A 24147-nucleotide genomic window follows, 5' to 3' on the forward strand; every position below is an offset into this window, starting at 1 on the left:
CATCGTGGTGTTTCTCACACTATTACCAAGAGCCAAGCTGGTGGAGAGGGGGGCTGTCTCAGTGTTTAAGGAGACTGGTGAAGGTTAGGCCAAGAATAAAATGGAGGGGGATTATCCCCATCCCCTTCCCTTCCACCCTGGGGCCTGCCAGAGGAGTGTGAGAGGCTAAGGTCCTAGAACATGTTGAAGGTTGAGCCTTGAGTCTCCTACCAGAGCTTGAAAGATTCCAGGATCTCTCCATTGACCAGGGAGTCCAGGGGTCACAGTCTAAGGATGCAGCATAGGCCATTTAGAATGGAGATGAGGAGAGTGGGGAGCCTGTGGAAAGGTCTACCATGGAAAGTGATTGAGGCAAAAACATTGAATGCTTTCATGAAGGAATTCGATATATATAAAGGGATCAAAGGATATGGGGAGAAAGTGGGATAAGGGGATTGAGTTGGTGATCAGCCAAGGTGGTATTGAATGGTGTGAGTGTTGTGGGGCTGATAGAGGTTATAGAGGGAAGCAGGGCAAGGCCATGGGGGGATTGGAAAACAAGGATTATCACCAGCTTAGATTACCTCAGTGTTTGTTTTCTCTGCTTTCCAAATCACCCAGAAAGCACTGTGCAGTTTGTCTGTCCTCCTCATGGTCTACTAGTATATGCCAGATTGCATATTCATAGGTTTGACAGGCCAGTATTGTTTTCTCTTGGGTGACTGTCTGTGAGGAATTTGCATGTTTTCCCTGTGTTGTATGGGTGGCACAGTGGTTAGCACTGCTGCCTCACAGCGCCAGAGACCCGAGTTCAATGCCCTCCTCAGGCGACTGTCTGTGTGGAGTTTGCACATTCTCCCCATGTGGGGTTCCTCCGGGTGCTCCATTTTCCTCCCACAACCCAAAAAAATGTGCATGTTAGGTGAATTGGTCATGCTAAATTGCCCGTAGTATTAGCTGAAGTGGCAAATGTAGGGGAATGGGTCTGGGTGGGTTGCGCTTCAGCAGGTCGGTGTGGACTTGTTGGGCCGAAGGGCCTGTTTCCACACTGTAAGTAATCCAATCCTGAGAACAGAGGGCTCTGACAGGTGAGATAAAATTAGAAAGTGGTTCGTGCTGCTGTCTCAGCGCCAAGGACCTGGGTTCAATTCCTGCCTCAGGCAACTCTCTGTGTGGAGTTTGCACATTCTCCCTGTGTCTGTATGGGTTTCCTCCAGGTGTTCTGGTTTCCTCCCATAGTCCAAAGAAATACAGGTCAGGGTGAATTGGTCACATGCTAAATTGCCCACAGTGTACAGGCTAGCAATGGGAAATGCAGGGTTGCAGGCATAGAGTAGGATAATGAGTATGGGTGGGATATTCTTCAGAAGGTCGGTGTAAACTTGTTGGGCTGAATGGCCTATTTCCACACTGCAGGGATTGTATGCAAGTGATGCAGAAACCCAGCAGGTCTGGCAGCATTTGTGAAAGAGAGACGGAGTTAACATTTTTGGGTCAAATATGGTTCTTTTTCTAAAACATTAATTCCATTTCTCTCTCTCTCTCTCTCTCCACACAGAAAGCTGCTAGACCTGCTCAGTTTCAGATGTCCAGCATCTGCAGGATTTTGATTTTAGTCTGAGGGGTGATTTTTTTGAAAGAGTACAAAACAATGGGGAAGGTGAATCAGGACGGTCTGTTTCAGGCTGCAGGTATCTAGCAAATTAATCCAGCTTCCTGGTGCAAATATCGCTGGCTGTAGTCCCTTCTTTATTTGGTGTCAGTGACTTGCTTCGTCCTGTAGCCGTTTGAGGTGCATTGGCATTCACTCTCACGAATGTGAAACGTCCACAGGGAGTGGTCCCCAACGTCTATTCACACCCCGACATCCAGCTTTGCATTTCATGCCAGTTACTTGAACCGTGACCATGGGCTGGTTGGCACCATCAGGGACAGATGGCATTGGTTTGCAGGAGATTTACCACCCTGGCAGGAACCTTAGAGGGTGGAGTGTACCAGGACATAGTTGGATGCTCCCAATGCCCGAGTGCAGTTTCCACTCGGCTGGTGTTTTTGCAGCAGTCGGCCGTTTGGATGTGGGCTGATTCAGGGGCAATTGCGCAATAGAAACAAAGCAGGTCCGGAGTCTGATGGAATACCCCCCACTTGCCCTGGATGGGGGCAGCCCCAACAACACTCAAGAAGCTCGACACCATCCAGGACAAAGCAGCCCCCGCTTGATTGGCCCCACATCCACAAATATCCGCTCCCTCCACCACCAACACTCAGCAGCAGCAGTGTGTACCATCTATAGATGCACTGCCACAAATTGCCAAGCCTCTTGCAACAGCACCTCCTAAATCTGCAGTCCCCCCACCACCTAGAAGGACAAGTGCAGCAGAAACATGGGATCACCACCCCCTGCATGTTCCCCTCCAAGCCATTCGCCATCCTGATTTGGAAATATATCACCGTTCCTCCACTGTCGCTAGGTCAAAAATCCTGGAATTCCCTCCCTAAGGGCATTGTGGGTCAACCCACAGCACACGGACAACAGCGGTTCAAGAAGGCAGCTCAATCCCACCTTCTCAAGGGGCAACTAGGGATGGGCAATAAATGCTGGGCACAGCCAGCGACACCACATCCCATGAACAGAAGGAAGTTCCATCACAGAACCGAATGATGCAGGTAAGTGAAGGGTGGCAATCCTGTGGAAAGTGAGCGCTTCCTGGATTCCTGGTTCAGTTACAATAACCCCACATTGTGCTTCAGTTACTAGAATATTCAACTGCACAGAACTCTGCATCTAGCAAGATTTGACAACAATAATATATTGATACACCGCCCTTAGCTCCACAAAATGTCATAAGGTGATAAACAGAAGTTATAAGTTGATTTTTTAAAACTCACTCATGGAAATTGGGCACCATTGGCCACATTTAGTACCTGTCCCTAGTTGCCTCTTGAGAAAGTGGGGGTGAGCTGTCACCTTGAACCACTGCAGTCCGTGTGCGGTGGGTTGACCCACAATGCCCTTAGGGAGGGAATTCCAGGATTTTAACCCAGTGACAGCGAAGGAAAATTGTTCACTGAGCCACATTAGGAAATATTAGGGCTGACATTTGGTCAACGTTTGGTTAAAGAGGCAGATTTGAAGTAAAGTCTTGAAGGATGAAGGTGAGGATGAAGGTGTTGAGGTCACAAGTGGGACTTCTGGAACAGCTGAAGGCCCAGACACTGACGGTGGAGGAATTAAAATTGGAGATTCGTGAGTGACCAGAATTAATGGAGAGCTGCTTCCTCAGAGAGTTGTGGGGCCGGAGGAGGGAACCAAGCTAGGGATGAGCAAGGTCACGGAAGGATCTAGAAACAAAGATGGGAATTTAAAATTGAGGAGTTGCTTAACCACGAGCCATGGCGAGATTGGTAAAGAGGACTTCCTGCAAATTGGGACATAGTCCATGGAGTTTAGAACAATCACCAGTTTACACAGGGCGGGGGAAAGGGGGGGCCAGATTGGACTGAAGAAACCGGATGATGACTTTGCTAACTTGTTGCAGTCAGAAATCGTTCCCCGACAATGGACTTTGAGCAGCTAAGCTGAGAACCAAGGGTGAGGCTTGAGAGGTGGAAATAGGTGCCCTTAATAATGCCACAATTAGCAATGAAAAAGGATAACAAGCATTTGAAGTGTTTGTTGAAGGAAGAACATGGACCTGGAGATCAGGAGAGAACGGAATGCTCCTCATGGAATGGCACCATGGGATTTAATTCTCAATCCAGAGCAGCAGAATAGGTGAATGCCAACTGGTTTACCATCTCACCTGAAAGGAGTGTAGGAAACACTGAGGAGACTGAATATTTCCAAACTTTACTGTTCGGAAGTATGGGAAATGATGACCCCCATCTTGTTCTGACACGGTGGCTCATTGGTTAGCACTGCTGCCTCATAGTGCTAGGGACTTGGGTTCAATTCCTGCCTCTGGCAACTATCTGTGTGGAGTTTGCACATTTTTCCCGAGTCAACGTGGGTTTCCTCGGGGTGCTCTAATTTCCTCCCACAGTCTAAAAATGTGCAAGTTAGGTGAATTGGTCATGCTAAATTGCCTATAGTGCTAGGTGTATTAGTCAGGGGTAAATGTAGGGGAATGGGTCTGGGTGGGTCGCTTTTCGGAGGGTCGGTGTGGACGCCTGTTTCCACACTGTAGGGAATCTAATCATCACAGTATGGATCTTTCAGCGCATGCTCAGTAGCGATTTTTAAAGCAAAGGTGTCGTTACCCCCCTGTAAGTTAGTGGGCTATGAGTGTGTCACCCAGCCAGCATTTGTTACCTAATTACCCTTTAACCAAGTGACTTAGTCATTTCCGAGGGGCAGGATCTGGAGTCAAACATAGGCCAAACCAAGTAAGGATGGTAGGTATCCTTACCTAAGGGGCATTATGTGAGTTTTTACAGCTATCAATGACAGTTTAAGGATCATCATTACAGAAACTAACTTTCAATGGAATTCAAGTTCCATCAGTATTTGAGCCTGTCCCTAGGGCATGGCGCTCCAGATTACTGGCCCAGTAACATTCCCTTTTTGCCACCCTCCACCTGACCGACAGTATCTCTGACTGTGCAGCATCCTCTGAGCGTTGCCCTAAAGTACCAGTCTGGGTGTTTATGCTGAAATCTCCCAGCCTGAGGCTTGAACTCGCAACCTTCTGATTCCGAGGTGACACTGCTTTCCAACAGCGCCACAGCTGAGTCAGAACCGAAAAGGGGGAAAGAGTCTATTTCGATATCTGTGGAGTTGCAGTCGGCACATGGTCACGTTCACAGCACAGAACTGAGGTGAAACTTTTCAACTGACAGACAGCTGCCTTCCATAGGAAAACTTCTTTTAACATGCCATCTGTTCTCCAGTCAGTGTGTGTGTGTGTCTAACGATTCATACAAGGGAAAATTCATAAACTTTATTGATTAAACATCTTTTTCGCTGCAGGGATTTTTTTTTCCCAAACCACTCAAGAGAATTTTCTGAATGAGAAACTCAGTGAGTGTTATCACAACGATGATCTGTGAGAGACTCTTTCTGAAATGGAATGCTACAAACACTCAATTAAAATACAAACGTCCATGTGTGGAGCATTGCAAGGGAGTGTCAGAGAGCTGCTGTTTGGCTCTTCTGTTCAGCAAACACCACAGTTGGACTAGCTAAGGTGGTTTTGAAGAGGGGTTGGAGTGTCTGTACTGTAACAATACACAGATGGTAAGACTGAAACTTCTCATCGTTTGGTGCGCATCTCTCCCCTCCCCTCGCTCTGTCAATTGTGTCTGACACATCCCATTCAACACACTTCATAACCACATACTAGCGGGAAAACCGAGAACCTATCTCCCCTTCCCAAGCCCGATTTAATGTGCACAATGCATTGGCCAAAGGGCACAGCTCTCTGAGAAACACAAATACTAGCGTCAGGAGCTCAAACTTGTTAACTAGATCAGGTTAGGACGAGTGGACGAGTTGGACCAAAGGGTCTGTTTCTGTGCTGTACACCTCTATGACTCTAAGTGTCAAGTCTTAGTAGAGAGGAAGGACCATGATTCTCAAAGGGTTAAGAAGACTATTGCGCTGTAAAGGAGCAATGGTCAGCATTTAGAAGAATTGATCACCCTGTAGACACAGAGGATGGAGAGAAAGATCTCAATCAACAGAAATGTGGAGAGACAGTTTGTAAGAAGCTCAACACTGAGCTGATGATACAAGCTGTAACTAATCCTGCTGCCCAGTTTCAGGCTCCCTCAGCCTGAAAAACAACGTGCAGCCCCATTTCTATTCACTCTCGCCCTGAAGATTTGCCTAAAACCAGCAGATTGCGACTGAATCCTCTTAGACAGCTGGGTCCCTGACAGGAGATTAAAGTCTGTGTGAGTGCTGAAGGTTGGACAGTATAGGGACATCACGGTGTGCCCACAGAGGCTGCCACATCCATGGGTGCGAACCTCTTCATTCTCAGTGTTATTTCCCCTGCTTCCTTCTATTCTTCACTGCACTGTTAGCCTGAAGATTTACTCCCCAGCCCAGAAAATCCTGCCCTAAAATGTGCTGAGTGATTTCCCCAGACTGCAGCCCTGTCGCTGTGATTCTTGCTCAGGTCCGGGGCACAGTGGAGATCAGGGTCGTTTCGGGCACACATCATCATGCTACATACGGGCACTCTAACTGTTGTTGCCAAACTGCATCCTAATACAGTAGCTTTATTTTTGTTTAAAGGAACAAACATTTATGCGGCTCCTTATCACTTCCTTGGGACATCTCAAAGCACTTTAGAGCCAATTAATTAGATACTGTTGTTAGTTAAGCATTCGCTCTGCACACAGAAAGATGCAACAATAGCAAATTGTTTGTGTTTGGTTGTGAGAGCTCCGTGTGGATGGCAGGTGAACGTCCAGCTCTCCCCCGAACTGATACCTCCGGCTGAGCCTTAGCTTGATATCACATCTGAAAGATGGAACCTTTGCCAGTGTGGTACTCCCTCTGCCCTGTCTTTAAGTGATGGGGAGGTGCCGGTGTTGGGCTGGGGTGGACAAAGTCAGAGGTCACAGCATACCAGGTTATAGTCCAACAGCTTTATTTGAAATCCCAACTTTGGGAGCAATTTCAAATAAACCTGTTGTACTATAATCTGGTGTAATGTGACTTCTGCCCAAGTACAAGTCTCAGTTTCCATTGTGCACCCAGGTCTGTAACAGGGCTCGAAACCCACCACACACTGATCCAAGGAATCAAACTGACACTACTGGCAGATTCCTGCCTTACTAATAATTGATCATTGATAATGTAGTTAGCTAGCATTCAGCTCTCAGGCATTGATAGATTCTCAAAGATCAAACCCACCATTGGAAAGCACACAGGAGTCTAACTCCTTGAACTCCATCTTGAAGCTCAACAATTGTGATCTACCCAACAAGAGTCATCGCTCCTCAACACATGTTGGTGTACCTGTGGACAGCTTTCAATCTTCCTTAGAGACACTGTAGCACCTCAAGTAGGGGTGGTGATGACCTAGTGGCACTACCACTGAGCTGTTCATCCAGTGACCCAGGTAATGTCCTGGGGACCTGGGTTCGAATCCCACCATAGCAGGTGGTGGAACTTGAATTCAATAATTTTTTAAAAATCTGGAGATGATCATGAATTGATTGTCAGGGAAAATTCATCGGATGCACGAACTTCCCTTAGGGAAGGAAGCTGCCATCCTTACCCGGTCTAGCCTACATGTAACTCCAGACCCACAGCAACGGGGTTGACTCTTAACTGCTCTCTGAGGTAATTAGGGATAGCAATAAATACTGACCATGCCAGTGACTCCCTCCTCCAATGAATTAATTTTTAAAGATGTCCTGGTCCCCAATCTTCTTGAACTGTGTGGAATGTTTTTGTGCGAGCACACATTTTGTGATGTGCAGGACAATGTCGTCATTCTTTGAAGGAGAATATTTTCAATCCAAACTGAATCTATTTAATGAAAATAAAAGGTAAAGATGCCACAGTCCCAGATAGCCATGGGTTGGTTTCACGTTAGAGAGAGGGGCAACTGCTGGAGAAACTCAGCAGGTCTGGCAACATGTTTGGAGAGAGAAACAAAGTAAACGCTTCAAGTTTGGAACCAGTGATGGTTTCATCTGAGGGTCACCACACCTTGGGCTAGGGGATAGACTGAGAAGGAGATAGCTCACAGTAACCTCAGGTGGTGCGGGAATCAAACTTACGCTGTAGGAATCACTCTGCATCGCAAAACAACCCACCCAACCAACTCAAGGAAGGCAGGACTACCAAAACAAAACTGAGCCACTCAGACCCTCAAGCTTCCTCTGTGAAAATATTGTTGGTTTGCGAATGATGTAAGACTAAACAGAAAGCAACCACATAAATCAAAACAAGACCCTCCTTAAAGGGGATTATTAACCTGTGGGTAACTCTGAAAAGCTTTGTCAAATTAATGTTTGAAATCCAAAAGAAGATAAAGAATTAAATGTGATTTCCTGGATGGATATGCAAATGGCCTTACTGGTCCAGGGATCGAAAAACCAGGTCCATTTTAAGTTCAGTTTTTATGATTTGCCTTTTGTTAGCTGGCTTCAGTTACACTAAGTAACTTATAAATCAACCATGCTGCATGTTAGCAGCTAACCCACAATTCAGTCATCAATCTATCGTCTGGTTGGACTAGAAACAGAAAAGGAATATTGTTATCAAGAAGCATTGATGCATTAAGCAACTAGCAATCACTACAGGAAATGATGCCAGGTTGCCATGACAATGAAAGCCAAACTGACTTCAGACAGACTGCCTTTGAGAAGAGGTCGCCTGTTATTGCTGTAAAATAACCCACTTAGTGAGTGGTACAGGAAGCAAGAGAAGTTCAGGTTTTGTTTGAACAGGGACCAGTGTGAGGTAGGGCCACATGTGCGGCATCACAGCACCCAGCCCCTGGCTGTCAACTGAGCAAAGCCCTGCTGCACTCGCCCCCCCCGCCCCATCCCCGTTCCCCCCCTCCCACCCCCAACTCTAAGCCATTCCCATTAATGTGTAAGGAATACAATGGACTTTGTGAGGGAGCTGCCTGTTGGGGATTGGGCCGTTGCTCTTTCAGCCCGAGAGCCTGTGTTCAGGGGGGAGTGACGTTCGCTCGCCATGCCTTCGATTGGCCACAGCCTGGTAATGAGGGACAATGTGGCAATGGGGATGCCCCCAGTGGACGGCCGCACTCAGAGGAAGCATGTTAAAGGACCCCATCGTGCTATTTCAAAGAGAAGCAGGGCGCATTATCCGAGAGTGACCCTTCAATGGACGTCACTGAAACCCACTGCTGCTCGTGGGATCTTGCTGTGCATGTGTTGGCCATCCATGTTTCCCACTTCACGACAGTGGCTGCGTGGCAAAGGCACCTTGTTGACTTAGCTGGGCGGCGTGACCCTGAAAGGCGCTATGCAAATGCAAGTCTTTTGCCCATGAAGAAAGAAACCTTTCCTCTGAATTTACCCTCAAACCGAAACAGAGGAGTTTGCAACGTAAGGATTGGGGATGAAAGTGGGGTGGGGGGGTTTGCTGGGTGGGGTGGGAGAGGTGTGGAGAGAGGACACAGCCAGGGGCATCCCCCCAAGATCAGGGGTAGGGGTGTTGGGTGGGGGGGGGTGTATCAGTGACATTAAGAGACCTCTGCCCCAGACATGAGTAGCTGGAATGACAGGAAGTCAGGGTAGGGGGTGGGGGGATGACATTATGTGAAAGGCAGGTATCTGTACAAAGGCAGTGGGGGGCAGGGAGTGGTGATAACATTGGCCTCATGTGGCCGAACCCCCTCAGGGGTGTGGGTTTCACTCCCACACCTACACTTCGTGGGATTTGAATTCATCAAAATGTTCTGGAATAAAACTACAGCCTAATAGCAACCAGAAAGAAATAAACCCATCTGGTTCAGGGAAGGAAATCTGCCGTCCTTACCCAATCTGGCCTACATGTGACTCCCACACCTACAGCAATTCCGTGTTCTTATGAAGAGTGATATTCCCTCTGTTTCTCTCTCCACAGACTCACTGAGCTTTTCCACCATTATTGTTTCAGATTTCCAGCATCTGCAGTTCTTTGTTCTATATTGGCAATTAGCTGCCCTCTAAAATGCCCACTCAAAGGGCAACAAATGTTGGCTCAACTAGAGATGACCCTATCCATGAATGATATTTTTTTAAAAAAGTAAATTATCTTTTAAAAAGCCACAGGTGTCAAAGCGTGTTGAAGGTTCAATTGTTGGAGGGGCTACACGGAGACTGTGGGACAGAAACCAGGGCAGGAGGATCCCAGAGCAAAGCTTCACGTTTCTTTGCCTGAACTTCCCTGGCAAGTTTGCCAAAAGTTTGTGCTCTACACAATACTTTAATGCTTTATAGGGAATGTCTCTCAGCTAAGTCACATCATACTGGGGTAACTGTAAGGTAATAGAGTAGGGAAATGGGTCTGGGTGGTTACTCTTCGGAGGGTCGGTGTGGACATGTTGGTCCAAATGGTCTGTTTCCACACTGTAGGGGTCCTATGATTCTCAGTTTCTATGAAGTTATGTCTCAGTGACCTCTGAACGCTAACTGTGACTAGCTCTCACCTGGGCACACTGCAGGTCAGGGTAATGGGCAAGGAAAGCAGAGCAGGCAATGGATTCCACTGTCAGAACTGTCATGGGGCATGGGCTTCACTGGAAAGGCCAATATTTGCTTCCAGTCTCTAACTGCCTCTGAACTGAGTGGCTTGCTCTATTATTCCAGCCAGTAGTCCCCTCTGCTGTGGGTCTGGAGTCACATGGAGGCCAGTCCAGGTAAACATGGCAGATTTCTTTCTCAACAGGAACATTAGTGAAGCAGATGGGTCCTCACAATAATCAATGATAGTTGGCAAGCTCATTGTTGTTGAGGTTAACTTTGTATTCCAGATTTATTTAAATGCAACTAGCTGCTCTGCTGGGATTTGAACACATGACCCCAGAGCATGAGCCTGGTTCTCTGGATGACTACACCAGGACATTATACCACCACTGAGTCTGTAGATGGTCACACTGGCAGGGCTTCCTGTGATGAGGCAGCTGTTAATGTGATGCTGACTGTATTAGAGAGAAACAAGAGTAGGCCAATCAGCCCATCGAGCCTACTCTGCTGTTCAATACCATCAACTCAGTTCCAACTTTCTCCCCATAGTTTTGACCCATTGGGGTGGCATGGTGGCCCAGTGGTTAGCATTGCTGCCTCACAGCATCAGGGACCCAAGTTCAATTCCTGCCTCGGGTGACTGTCTGTGTGGGGTTTGTACATTCTCCCCATGTCTGCGTAGGTTTCCTCCCAAAGTCCAGGTTAGGTGCAGGTTAGGTGAATTGGCCACGCTAAATTACCCATAATGTCAGGTGCTTTAGTCAGGGGCAAATATGGGGAATGAGTCTGGGTGGTTTACTCTTTGGAGGGTTGGTGTGGATTTGTTGGGCTGAAGGGCCTGTTTCCACACTGTAGGGAATCTAATCATGTCTTTCACCTGAAGAACTATATGCAATTCCTTCTTGAAAACATTCAAACACTGCCAGGGACCCGGGTTCAATCCCTGGCTCGGGCGACGGTCTGTGTGGAGTTTGCACATTCTCCCCATGTCTGCGTGGGTTTCCTCTGGGTGCTCCGGTTTCCTCCCACAGTCCAAAGACGTGCAGGTCAGGTAGATTGGCCATGCTAAATTGTCCACAGTGTTGGTGCATTAGTCAAGGATAAATGGGTCTGGGTGGGTTACTCTTTGGAGGGTCAGTGTGGACTGGTTGGGCCGAAGGGCCTGTTTCCACACTGTAGGGAATCTAATTAGGCTGTGACCCCTACTTCTGGGCTTCATGATACCCTTCTGTATTTATCTTGTTTATTGTTAAGGTTAAGGATAAACAGGTGGAGAATATTCACTAATCGAGCATCTTGAGCACATATAAAGAGAGACTGGGGGTGGCACGGTGGCACAGTGGTTAGCACTGCTGCCTCACAGCACCAGAGACCCAGGTTCAATTCCCACCTCAGGCAACTGACTGTGTGGAGTTTACACGTTCTCCCCGTGTCTGCGTGGGTTTCGTCCGGGTGCTCCGGTTTCCTCCCACAGTCCAAAGATGTGCGGGTCAGGTAAATTGGTCATCACACCATGGGTGCTGGGGGAAAAATAAGCTCTACCGCAGTTAGGCGGTATTGTGGGGAAAAAAAGTAAAGAGAGACTGCTGGGCACTGGTGGAGGTAGGGTTGTGAGATGCTTGGATTCTGTAAATGAACCAACGGTTAAGAAAGGGATCTGTGTCTGGTTTTATATTTTGATATTTGCTTCAATTTGTTTATCAATGACCACCAACCAGGGTGGCACAATCCTACCAAGGGATGGAGGGACTTGAGGCAGAGGGAGGAAAATGGTCATTATTTGAGGGGATTAGTTGGCAAGGAAGATACAACAAATGGCTAGGAATTCACCAGATTTTGCCCATTAATTCTACACTGCCCTGCCTGGTAATCCTGGGCCAGTATGATCCATTCTTAGCCCAAAGATTGCACGGTGTGGAAGAGTGAGGTCATAGAGTAGAGAGAGGCCTATCAGAGGAGATGGAGGTAGGAGCTACGCTGGGGCAAAGTAAATGACAGTACACTGAAAAAGCTGGAGAGAATCGCCAGTCCTCAAAGAGTTACTTTGTTGCTTGCTGTAAAAAGAAATCTTGCTGATATATTGTTAACTGCAGGGAGATGATTTATATAAAATAAGAACGATGTTATATTGTTATCTTAACATTGCATTTTGATGAAAAGCAGCCATGTAGAACATGACTGTAAGTAATTAAGGCAATAAAATGGTGAAATGTGTAATTGGGGTAAAAAGAAACAGTTATCAGGAGTTTACAGTTAACTCAGGTGGAAAAGTCAAAGTAGGTTTTCAATTTCTGATCATTGACCAGAAATCATACCCCAGAAACCAGCCAAACATGACATTTTAGTACTTTTTGTTGTTTTCATTATCTGCTAAAGTCAATCAGATTGCATTCCTGTTCTCTCTGAGATAGACATGGTTGCAGAAGTCTATCGACACTGTTGACCAGCTCTTGGGGGTAGGTTTATGTCAGAAACCTGGGCAAGACACTAGCCTTCTTAAATATGTTACTGAGATATCCACTTGAAGCAGTCCATACTCTCAAGCTGCAAGACTTCGACAAGTAACATTCCTGAGTACAGGTCATCGCCATCTTAAACAGCAGGGGTGTGCTGGTGCAGGGGGAATGTCACTGGGCCAGTCATTCTGAAACTCAGGACAATGCTCTGGGGACCTGGGATTGAAGACCACAAGGGCAGTCGGTGAAATTGGATTGAATAAATTCTGGGATAAAGAGGAGTCTACTGCAACCAAGTAACCATTGTTGTAAAAGTCCATCATTAATGCCCTTTAGGGAAGGAAATCTGCCATCCTTACCTGGTCTGGCCTACATGTGACTCCAAACCCATGCCTAACCTCCCCTCTTGCCCATTAGAGAACAGAAATACTGACCCAGCCAAATGGTGCCCGTATTCCATGAATAAATTACTAAAAAGGGAGAATCTAACTATTGCTCCTTGACGTTCAACGGCATTATCTTTGCTGACTGGCTCACTATATCAGCAGCCTGAGCATTACCAATGATCAGAAACTGAACTGGATTAGCCATCTTAACACAGTGGCTGCAAGACAAGGTCAGAGACTAGTTGTGGCAAACAACTCACTCTCTGACTCCTCAAAGCCTGTCCACCATTGACAAGATACAAGCCAGGAGTGTGATGGAATACTCTCCATATGCCCTGGATGGGGGCAGCTCCAACAACACTCAAGAAGCTTGGCACCATCCAGGACAAAGCAACCTGGTACCACATCCATAAGCATCCACTCCCTCCACCATCGATATTCAGGAGCAGCAGTGCATGCCACTTAGAAAATGCACTGCAGAATTTCACCACAGGTCCAGAGGCAACATCTTCCAAACGCATAACCACTTCCATCTAGAAGGACAAAGGCAGCAGATACATGGGAACACCACCCCCTGCGGCTGTCCCTACCGGTCACTCACCCATCCTGACTTGGAAATATACCACCGCTCCAGAGGAATGTAACAAAACCTAGCTGCTACCTGTTTTGTTCCATTGAAACAGGCCTGGATATGCTCTTTCTGTCTGCAAATAATGAGGGCCCATTTGTGGCTCAGTGGTAGTGTTCTCACCCTGGTCTGGGAGGCTCAGGTTCCAGTCCCACAAGTGGGTAATTACATCTCTGAACAGGTTGTTTGGAAGAATAGTTTAATAAAAAAAAGTTGGCTGCAAATAAAGGAGGTCTGTATTTGTAGCCATGTTCTCCAGTGAATTCATCAGGACATTGAGCACTCATGCCCAGTTTGAGTTCAAAGAAAACTTGGCAGTTAACTGTCAATTGCCTCCTAACTGGTACATTCTCCATGCCAATGGCTCTAACAATCAGACTCCACTTGCTAACCAATCAGCATTCTTTTCTCATACAGTCAAAAATACTGTTCCTTTATGTCTTTGGGGTTATGAATACCCTGATGAGTGCAAGACAAACATTTTATCAAAATATATCTTTATTCATCCACATCCATGTACTTTTATTTTAAGAATAGCCCTTGAGTGTGAGAGCTCTGTCACGAGGATGTCAGATCACATGGGACTGTGACCTAACAGTAGCATTCCAGATGTCTCCCCTTTTACCATCTCCTGGATCACCTAACACACTTCATAAAGATGTTGTCTTTGTCGGTGAGGAAACTGACCACCTCCTGTCGACACCTCAGGCCTGGCCTTCACAAATGGAGGCAAACGGTGACCAGACCCAGGGACATGACAAGCAGCAGGAATGGAGCTCCTGAGGAGAAGCCGACCAGCTGCACTGGGTAGTGGGTGACGGACATCAGTCACCCAGTCACCAGGCCACCTCAACTCAAAGAGATTTGGAGTCAGAGAAAGGCATTGCTGGAGTTGGACTGAACCTGTAAGTAGTTCATGAAATCAAAACATTGTAAGAGGAGGGGGAAATGTGGTGTCAGATCTCTTTACTGTAATTGTAGCTACTAGGCACGTAGGTAAGGAACTGCATCATACATGGAAGAAAGGGTTGAGTTGTGGATGTGCCCATTCCTACCACTTCCTGCATATAGTGCATCTCCCAAATAAAACTGTTGCAAATAGAGGACTTTTTGTCCACAGTCTGGACCTGATCACATTAGACAGTAATCCATGTTTAGACCCTTCATGTTGCTGTCCAATCAGTGCTTTTGTGACTGTATTGCCTGGCCTACTGCCCTCTGTGCTTGCCTATCTGACCTCTTCATTCCTTGTTAACCAGAACTCCAGCAGGAGGCCAAATAAAATGGAAATTGGGAGAGGAAGACATAAAGGGCTGAATAGTCTCCATCTCATTCTGATGCCAGCGATGAATACCTGATGGCTAGACAGTGTCACCAGTGAGTGCTAGTGACTGGAAGTGATCTGCTTCTGGGAGAGCTGGATCTTCTCCAGTCCTTCCCTCGTGTATTTATGATGCAAACAGCTGGCTTTCCACCTGCCTGAGTGAAGGATGAGCATACTCTGGTTGGATCACCACTCCTGCGCACCCCTCTTACATCTCCCCACTCCCTCACCACACCCAGGTTCTCAGCTTGTTTGCTCAGACACTGTGAAGGCTGTTTTAGCTGCGGGGGGCCGTGGAAGTGGGGGTGGGGGTGGGGGTGGGGGTGGGGGGGTGGGAGTGGTGGTCAAACAGACTCTCCTACACATCACTCCACCCCCTCCCATCTCTCCCATCAACCAGGTGTCATTCAATAGGACTAGTATTCCAGGACTTAAGACTAGCGTCCTGGGCACATGGTTTAAAATCCCATTACAGCAGACAAGAGCAGGTCAGAGGCTAGGAATACTTAGGTGAGTAACTCACCTCCTGACTCCCCAAAGCCTGTCCACCATCTACAAGACACAAGTCAGGAGTGTGATGGAATACTCCCCACTTGCCTGGATGGGTGCAGCTCCAACAACACTCAAGAAGCTTGACACCATCCAGGACAAAGCAGCCCACTTGACTGGCACCACATCCACAATCATCCACCCCTGCAAGTTCCCCTCCGAGCCACTCACCATCCTGACTTGGAAATATATCGCTGTTGCTTCACTGTCGCTGGGTCAGAATCCTGGAATTTCCTGCCTAAGGGCATTGTGGGTCAAACCTCAACAGAGGGACTGCAGCGACTCAAGAAGGCAGCTCACTCCCACCTTCTCAAGGGGCAACTAGGGATGGACTATCAATGCTGGGCCCAACCAGCAACACTTACATCCCACAAAAAATGAATACCTTTTAAAAATGACAGAGAATTTGGAACTCGATTAAAAATCTGGAACAGAAAGCTGATCTAAAGGTCACCACTGCCACGTGCTGTGAAACCCCATCTAGTTCACCAATACCCTTCAGGGTGGCTGCTCCCCTTTCCCAGTCTGGCCTCCTTGTGACTCCACACCTGCAGCAGTGACTAGTTTTCTATTCACTCATGGGATGTGGGTGTCACTGGCTAGGCCCAGTATTTATTGCCTGTCTCTAGTTGCGGAGAAAGTGAGGACTGCAGGTGCTGGAGATCAGAGCTGGAAAAGCGCAGCAGGTCAGGCAGCATCCAAGGAACAAGAGAATCGACATTTCGGGCATGAGCCCTTCTTCAGGAAGGGCCATTCCTGAAGAAGAGCTCATGCCTGAAACATCGATTCTCCTGCTCCTTGGATGCTGCCTGACCTTTTGTCTCTAGTTGCCCCTTGAGAAGGTAGGGGTGAGCTGCCTTCTTGAACCACTGCAGTTCATGTGCTGTGGGTAGATCCACAATGCCCTTAGGGAGAGAATTCCAGGACTCTGACCCAGCAACACTGAAGGAACAGCTATATTTCAAAGTCAGGATGGTGATTGGCTTAGAGGGGATCTTTCAGATGGTGGTGTTCCTGTGTATCTGCTGCCCTTGTCCTTCTAGATGGAAGTGGTCATGGGTTTGGAAGGTGCTGTCTGAGGATCTAGTGTGGTTAACTCTTAGCTAACATCAGAAAGCTGCTGAGTTCAAGGGCAATTAGGTGCGGGGAATAAATTCTGGTCCTGCCAGTGATGTCCATGAGCCATGTAGGAGTTTTAAGAAAACCTCTTCCAGCCAGCTACACAGATATTGTCAAAATCACTGCAGATGGAGATGGAATTCGACAGCCTGTTTGTAATGAGTGGCTCCTCTGCTGATTCACAGCTCAGGCATCTTGCAATTGAAACCGGCTCTTTGCAAAACTAAAAATAACGGCAAGGTAAAGGCATTCCGAAAGGAAAGTCAATGGGATTTTCTTTAACTAGGTGAAGTTCAAAACTTGAACTTTGTTTCAGCTGTCTTTACCTGCAGTTTCTATGTTCTGAAATTACACTGCAAATGGAGTTTGGACCATCCCTTTTCCCCAGTTGCCAGTAGGGGTCCTTCACCTCCCTCCACTGTACAAACCGTGCACAGGGCACCAGCACCAACACAGGGCTCTCCAGACGGTTTCACTGCTTGGCTCCTTCCTGCAGCTTTGCTCATTTAATTCTCAATCCCCGGGTTCCGCAGCCCACTCTACCCCCACCCCTGAGACCCAGGTTGAGAATTTTTTGCCTCTTTCAAAAAAGGATACCCCGGATTTAGCCCATCCCCTTTATTTCTCTATCCCGCTCTCACTCATGTCACATGCCTGTCCACTGACTAGCCTTTTATTTCTTGACCGAGGGTAATTTTGGTCATAAACAGAAACTGAAATTGCTGGAGGAACTCAGCAGGTCTGGCAGCATTTGTGGGGAGAGAAACAGAGTTAACGATTTGGGTCCAGTGACCCTCCTTCAGAACAATTTTGGTCACGTCACATGACCCTCAATCTCTGTGGGCTGTGAAGTGTGGTTACCGGTTCTGTGGGGAGGAGGTTTTGGAATGTAATACACTCAATGTGGATGAGTTGTATAGGTATTAATGATGTGGTCATAGCTCCCATTTTGTGGGATAAATCGTTAAAGGTGATCGCCTTTTCAGCAACTACTTCGTTATCCACTATCCGTCCTTGCGACTGATGATTTTTCCTAATCAACCTGTTCAGAGATGTTATCACACTCCCTCTGGAACAGGTGGAGGTTGAATCCCTGGCTAAGAGGTAGAGACACTACCTCCTCATCACAAGAGCCCTCACTTATTCAGTGCTGCAAGTTGGCAGAGTGTCCGCTGCACAACTGATGAAGGTGTGTGTATGTGTGTAATATATGTGTACGTGTGTGTAATGTGTGTGTGTAAGTGTGTATGTGTATGTATGAGTGTAAATATATGTGTGCATGTGTATGTATGCACACACACTTGTGTCTGCGCGTGTGATTGTGTACATGTGTATAAGTGCATATATGTGTGTGCACATGCATATGTGTTTGTGAGAGCGTATGTCTGTGTGTGTGAGCACACTCGTGTGTCTGTGTGTGTTTCTGTTTGTGTATGTCGGTATCTGAGAGTCTGTGTGTGTCTGTGTGTGTGAGAGTTTGTCTGTGGGTGTGTCTGTGTGTGCACGCACGTGTGTGTCTGCCTGTGCATGTGTATGTGAGAGTCTGTGTATGTGAGAGAGTATGTATTTGGGTGTGGGTGTGTGTGTGCGCGAATCTGTGACTGGGTATGTCTGTGTGTTTGAGGGAGTGCAGGTGTGTGTGTGTGTGTGTGTGTGTGTGTGTGTGTGTGTGAGAGAATGTCTGTATGTGTGTCTCTGTACCGCTGTGTATGTGTGGCTCTACGTGTGTTTGTAGGGGTGTGTGTGTGTGTGTGTGTGTGTGTGTGTGTGTGTGCGTGTGTCTGTGTGTGTGTCAATATGTCTGTGCATGTGTAGCTGTGCACCTGTCTTGTGTGTGTGGCTGTGCATCTATGTGTCTGTGTGTATGTGTGTATGTGTGTATGTGTAGCTGTGCGTCTGTGTGTGTGTGAGAGGGTGTGTGCGCGTGTGTGTATATGCGTGGCTGTGCGTCTGTGTGTGTGTGTGAGTATGTGTGTGTGTGTATGTATAAGTGTGTGTGTCTGCATGTGTGTGTAACTATGCGTCTGAGTGTGTGCGCGCGCGCGTGTGTATGCATATGTATGTGTAGCTGTGCATCTGTGTGTGTATGTGTGTGTGTGTGTGTGAGTGTGTGTGTGAGTGCTTGTGCGTGTGAGTGTGAGTTGGTGGAGAGGGGAATCGATCCCTACCTGGAAGATTAACCCACATACATTACCACGAAACTCTGAAGCACCTTCAAACTCAGCTCCAGCTGTGCGCCCAACAGCATTTTGCAAAAGTCCTTTCCCACAATACAGCCCTGGGGATAAATGACCATCCAATCAGAGCCAAAGCCATAGTATTATCTGAAGAGTCTGTCCCCTTGACCTCATTCAAAGTGCCACTCCAAATAGATGAATCAAGATCGGTATTTTCTTTCCCCATCCTAAAACTCTTGTGGCTGACGGTTTCCAACTGCAATATCCTTTTGCAATGATTTGGCCAGCAAAAGATTTTTTTCTTTCAATTTTGGCATTTCTTTTCTGCTTGACTTATCCTCTCAAATATCCTCTGTCTGCTCCTCAGGACAGGTAGAGTTCAGTATCAGTCGTCTTACACTATAGAAAGAGGCCATACTGCCCATCGTGTCAGTGATAGCTCTTGAAGTGAACGTCAAGGTTCAGTGCCATCCTCCTGCCTTTCTCCCATATTTCTGCACTTAATTTGCATTTAAATAATCATCCAACCCCTCTCCAATGCCTCAACCGAACCTGCCGCCCTTTCCAGGTAGTACATTCCTTTCCCCAACTACTCACTGGGTGAAAATGTTCTTCACAAGTCACATTTGCTCCTTTTGTAAATCATTTCAAACCTCTGTCCTCTCTTTTTTTTTAATGAGCAGGAACAGTTTCTCACGATATTATCTGTCCAGCCTGCTCATGATTTTGCAAACTTCTGTCACACTCTCTTGCAATCTTCTCTCCAGGAAGAATAGCCCCAATCTCTCTCATCCATCCTCATCGATGATATCCCTGGAACCATTCTTGCAAATCGCTTCTGCACTCTCTCCAATGCCTTCCTTTACTGTGGCACCCAGAATTGTACACAATCCCCCAGCTGAGGCCTGGCAAGTGTCTTATGCAAGATCAACATCACCTCCTTGTTCCTGTATTCCCTGTCCCTGTTAAAAGAGCCCAGGTTCAGGATCCATAGCTGCCCAGCTCTTCAGTCCCTGTCAATGATTCTGCTGTGGCCTTGGTAACTAACTAACTCCTCACCTTCAGAGTATCCTAAGGTACAGGAGGAGGCCATTCTGCCTTCCATATCTGTACTGGCTCTTTGAAAGAGCTCTCCGTCAGCGGCCATCACAGTTTGACTCCCTGCATTGTCTCCTCACTCCCAGCAACTCACTTCCGGGATCTTGTAGGAGTTGATTCCATTGGTTTAGAATAATTGAGGAAATCATTAATTTGCCTTGGCATGGAGGGTGGCCTTTTGGCCCATCCATGGTTGGTTGCTGGAAACCCAGCTGAAAACATTGGGGGTGGTAGCTGCACCCCTCAGTAACTGGAGAATGTTTTCATGAATGTGGCCAAAAATACGAGCTGTGATGAAACGTATGAGCTAGAAGATGAAGTTGCAGGGGTCATTGTGGTGATGCCAGTATCTTTACATTCACCTCAACTGCTCTCTAAGGTGCTAACGTTCTGGCTTGGCACCGTGATGGGACTTCAGCCCCACTGCAGGGCGGAGCAGAGTGCTGCACTGCTAGAGGTGCCCTCTCCCAGGCCAGAGCTCAGCCAAAACCACCATCGACAATGCCCAGCCACTTCCGGAAGGTTCCACAGCCCAATCTAGGCAGGGGCAAGCCGGCTCTGCCCTACCTCTTCTGGCTGATACCTCAATCCTGACCCAACACCACCACGAGCCAATCCACAAGTGGTGTGTGCTGATGGGATTTCACTGTGTACAACTTGGCAGCTTCCATCATGGTGTCATAGTAATAGAAGCGGGAGTAGGCCATTCGGCCCGTTGAGCCTGCTCTGCCATTCATTAAGATCATGGCTGATCTATCCATCGTCTCAGCTCCTCCTACCTGCATTATCCCCATCACCCTTAATTCCCCCACCATGCAAAAGCCATCTGTGTCTTGAGCATAGTTAATGAAGCTGCCTCTACTCCTTCCTTGGACAGAGAATTCCATCGATTCACTACTCTCTGGGAAAAGCAGTTCCTCCTCATCTCTGTCCTAAATCTACTGCCCCTAATCTTGAGGCCATGTTCCCTAGTCCTAGGCTCACCCACCAGCGGAAACAACTTGTCTGCCTCCATCTTATCTATTCCCTTCACAATTTTATAAGTTTTTTAATAAGATTCTCTTTCATTCTTTTGAATTCTAGTGAGTACAGTTCTAAGCGGCTCAACCTCTCCTCACAGGGTAACCCCCTCCATCTCTGGAATCAACTTGGTGTCCCTCCTCTGCACTTCCTCCACAGCCAGTGTATCCTTCCTTAAGAAAGGAGACCAGGACTGCGCACAATACTCCAGGTACAACCTCCCCAACACCTTGCCCTTCCTAAATCAGCAACTTGCTGTGAAGTACCTTGGAGGATTTCGGGGGTGAGATAAATGACAAATCCCTCATAAACTGAGTGCACATTCCCATCAGACTCAAAAGAAACACAACCCCCCAAAATAAAAGATCAATTTTCTTTTGAACACCCACAGAAAGGGAAAAAAGGTGGAATCTCAGACAAAAAAATACCTCCTTGGACTCTTTGATTGTCGAAGCCGGGATGATAAAAATGCAGGAGGGTCTCCACTGGGGGGTGTACATCAGACTTGCCGAATCTTTGCTGTCTCTGTCGGATATTTGTCACTAGGGTACAGGTTACAGGATATTTATGCAGGGAGAGTGCGAGGTTTTTCGACAAACACAACAGCTGATACCCTTGCAAAATATATAAATCGATGCATATTAATTACGTCCTTCTGCGAAAGGTTACATTTTTAAGAGAGGAATCAAGGTGAGCTGGGATGAATGAAAGTTTGTTAGTTCTGCTGGTGGAATATTTGTGCAGCTTTAATTACATTCCCGTTCTGCCAACGACAAAATATTTTTATTCCCCCCAACCCCATGGCCATTAGTCCTGGTGGGTTAGGTCTGAGTGTCTTTAAGTCAGGGTCTGTGTGGGCTATCTCACAGATCAGGGTCTCCTGGTCTTCTCTATCCCCCCGTCACCACCTTGTCACTCCTCATACCCCACCTGTCTCCGCAAATTCATGAATAAGAGAGTTTTTTTTGCAAATAAATGCCCAACGGTCACCCATTCTCCTCCCCTCCCCTGTCCTCAGCCCCTTGACAGTCTGATATCAACAACACAGATACACTGGCTGGTGTTCCATCAGCTTTAAACATGCCCTGACTCAAACCCCACAGGAAGGTCACAACAAATGGTTTTCTGAATCACTGCCCCTGAAATAATTTTGTGTATTAGAACCTGAATCTGCACTTTCTGGCCCGAAAGCTTTCTAATTATTCCTGTGTCCTTGGGACAGACACTGATCCTTCACTGCAAACCAACACCCCCCCCCCTCTCCCTCCCAATCTGTTTTCAAAGCATGTCTGTCCTTTATTAAATTGTTTTCTTTTCCACATTATCAGTTACCATGGCGACCTCATCTCTCGGATTATTTGAATTTCATTATATCTATTGATTTGGGAGCATTTCATCTTTTTTATTGTTTTTCTGTCAATTTTCAAAACGAATAACCATCTAATTTGCGTCAGTGCTGATTACGTCTGTCCCTCAACAGAGGTCGGCAGCTGTGCCACAGAAACAAATCAATGGGAAAAACATCATAAAACTCAAAAGTACAATCTCCAGGAAATGGGTGACATTCCACGGTTGCCATGGTGAAGTCATCAAAATTTTGCTTTGTTGTAAATTTTAAACCTGCTTACTTTGGTTAATAATTTATGCAATTTTAGCATTATTTATAAATTTTTTAATAAGAAGCCTGAAGCAAAGTGGCCATTAACAAAACACACAGCTGTCCAATCGCTCGGCACAGATCAATTTCATTTTTATGACATGATAAAATGCTTTTAAAGCAATTTACACAAATATGGAAAATTTTTTAGCGACTTCATTTATTCATAAGGGGGGCAGGAACTCTGTGTATCAAGAAGATGGCCTGGACTTAACTGGAATGGACTGAATGTCCTTCAAACAAGGGCATAAAGTTTCATTTCCAATGCATGCAGTCAGAGGCAATTTGGGATGCACTGTTAATATTAAAAAAAAACATTACCATAGCACTAGAGAAAATAACGGTGACAAACCGCCTCACTTGTAAGGGTGTAAATCCACACTGCTTTAACTACCCAGCGTTTTTGTTAACATTAAATATCTGGGAGTTTAGTCGAACGCTCAGCTGTCACTGACTATTTTTATTGTAAGTTTTATCATCATGGCTGACTTTTTGAAAAAAAAGCTTAGCACTTTATGCTATTTTTGGCTGTAATTTATCAAATAGTGCCACTGTTCGGTCTGTGGTGAGTTTTTAGCTGTCAATATGTGTCTTAGTCTGTGTACATTTGTGTGTATATGTCTGTATTTGTATATATTTGTGTGTACATTTGTGTCCTTGTGTGAGTGTTTTTATCGCCAATTAGTGTTTGTATGTGCATATATGTTGTGTCTGAGTATATGTACGTGTGTGTGTGTGCGTATGTGAATGTATATGCATGCATGTGTGCATGTGTAGATGTGTGTGGGGATAGGGGTGTTTAGGGGTGTGATATATGAGTGTGTGTGGGATTGTGAGTGTGTGTGCATCTGGGTCTGAGTGAGTATGTGAGAGTGAATGAACGTGTGTGTAGGTGTGTGTGGAGGGGGTATGTGTGTGTGTGTGAGAAGTGTGCATGAGTGTGAGAGAGTCTCTGCATGTGTGTGTGAGAGAGTGTGAATGTGAGAGCGGGTGTGTGAGTGTGAGAGAGTATGTGCATGCGTGAGTGTGTGAGAGTGTGTGTGTGAGAATGTGAGAGAGTGTTAGTGTGAAAGTGTGTTTGTGAGTGTGAAAGTGTGTGAGTGTGAGTATGTGTGTGAGAGAAAGTGCGAATGTGAGAGTACGCACGTGTGATTGTGAGAGTGAGTGTGAGTGTGTGAATATGAGAGAGTATGAGTGTGAGAGAGTGTGTGCATGTGTGAGAGTGTGAGTATGACTGTGTGCATGAATGAATGTAGGTCTCCTGTTGTCTGTGATTGTGAGAGTGAGTGTGAGCATGTGAGAGAGTGAGTGTGTGAGTATGAATGTGACAGTGTGAATGTGAGAATGTGAGTGTGAGTCTCCAATGCTCTATGTAATTGTGTGAGTCTGAGTATGTGAATGTGTGAATGAATGTGTGAGTGGGTGAGTGTGTGAGAGAGAGTGTGTGTAACAGTGTGAGTCTCCTTTGCTCTGTGTGTGAGAGTGTGTGAGTATGAGCGTGTATGTGAGTGTGAGTCTCCTGTGTTCTGAGTGTGAGAATGTGTCAGTGTGAGTGTGAGAGTGTATGAGCATGAGTGTGTGAGTCTCTTC

At 46.6% G+C, this 24147-nt stretch overlaps 1 protein-coding gene across 1 annotated transcript in view; it reads right to left on the bottom strand.

Moving 5' to 3' along the window:
* The window catches only part of casz1 (castor zinc finger 1), a 129358-nt gene that overhangs the window by 90062 nt on the left and 15149 nt on the right, over positions 1–24147 (bottom strand). The gene's annotated exons all lie outside the window — the stretch shown is intronic.

This window comes from Hemiscyllium ocellatum, chromosome 37, assembly GCF_020745735.1.
Source record: "Hemiscyllium ocellatum isolate sHemOce1 chromosome 37, sHemOce1.pat.X.cur, whole genome shotgun sequence".
NCBI classification, from domain to species: Eukaryota; Metazoa; Chordata; class Chondrichthyes; order Orectolobiformes; family Hemiscylliidae; genus Hemiscyllium; species Hemiscyllium ocellatum.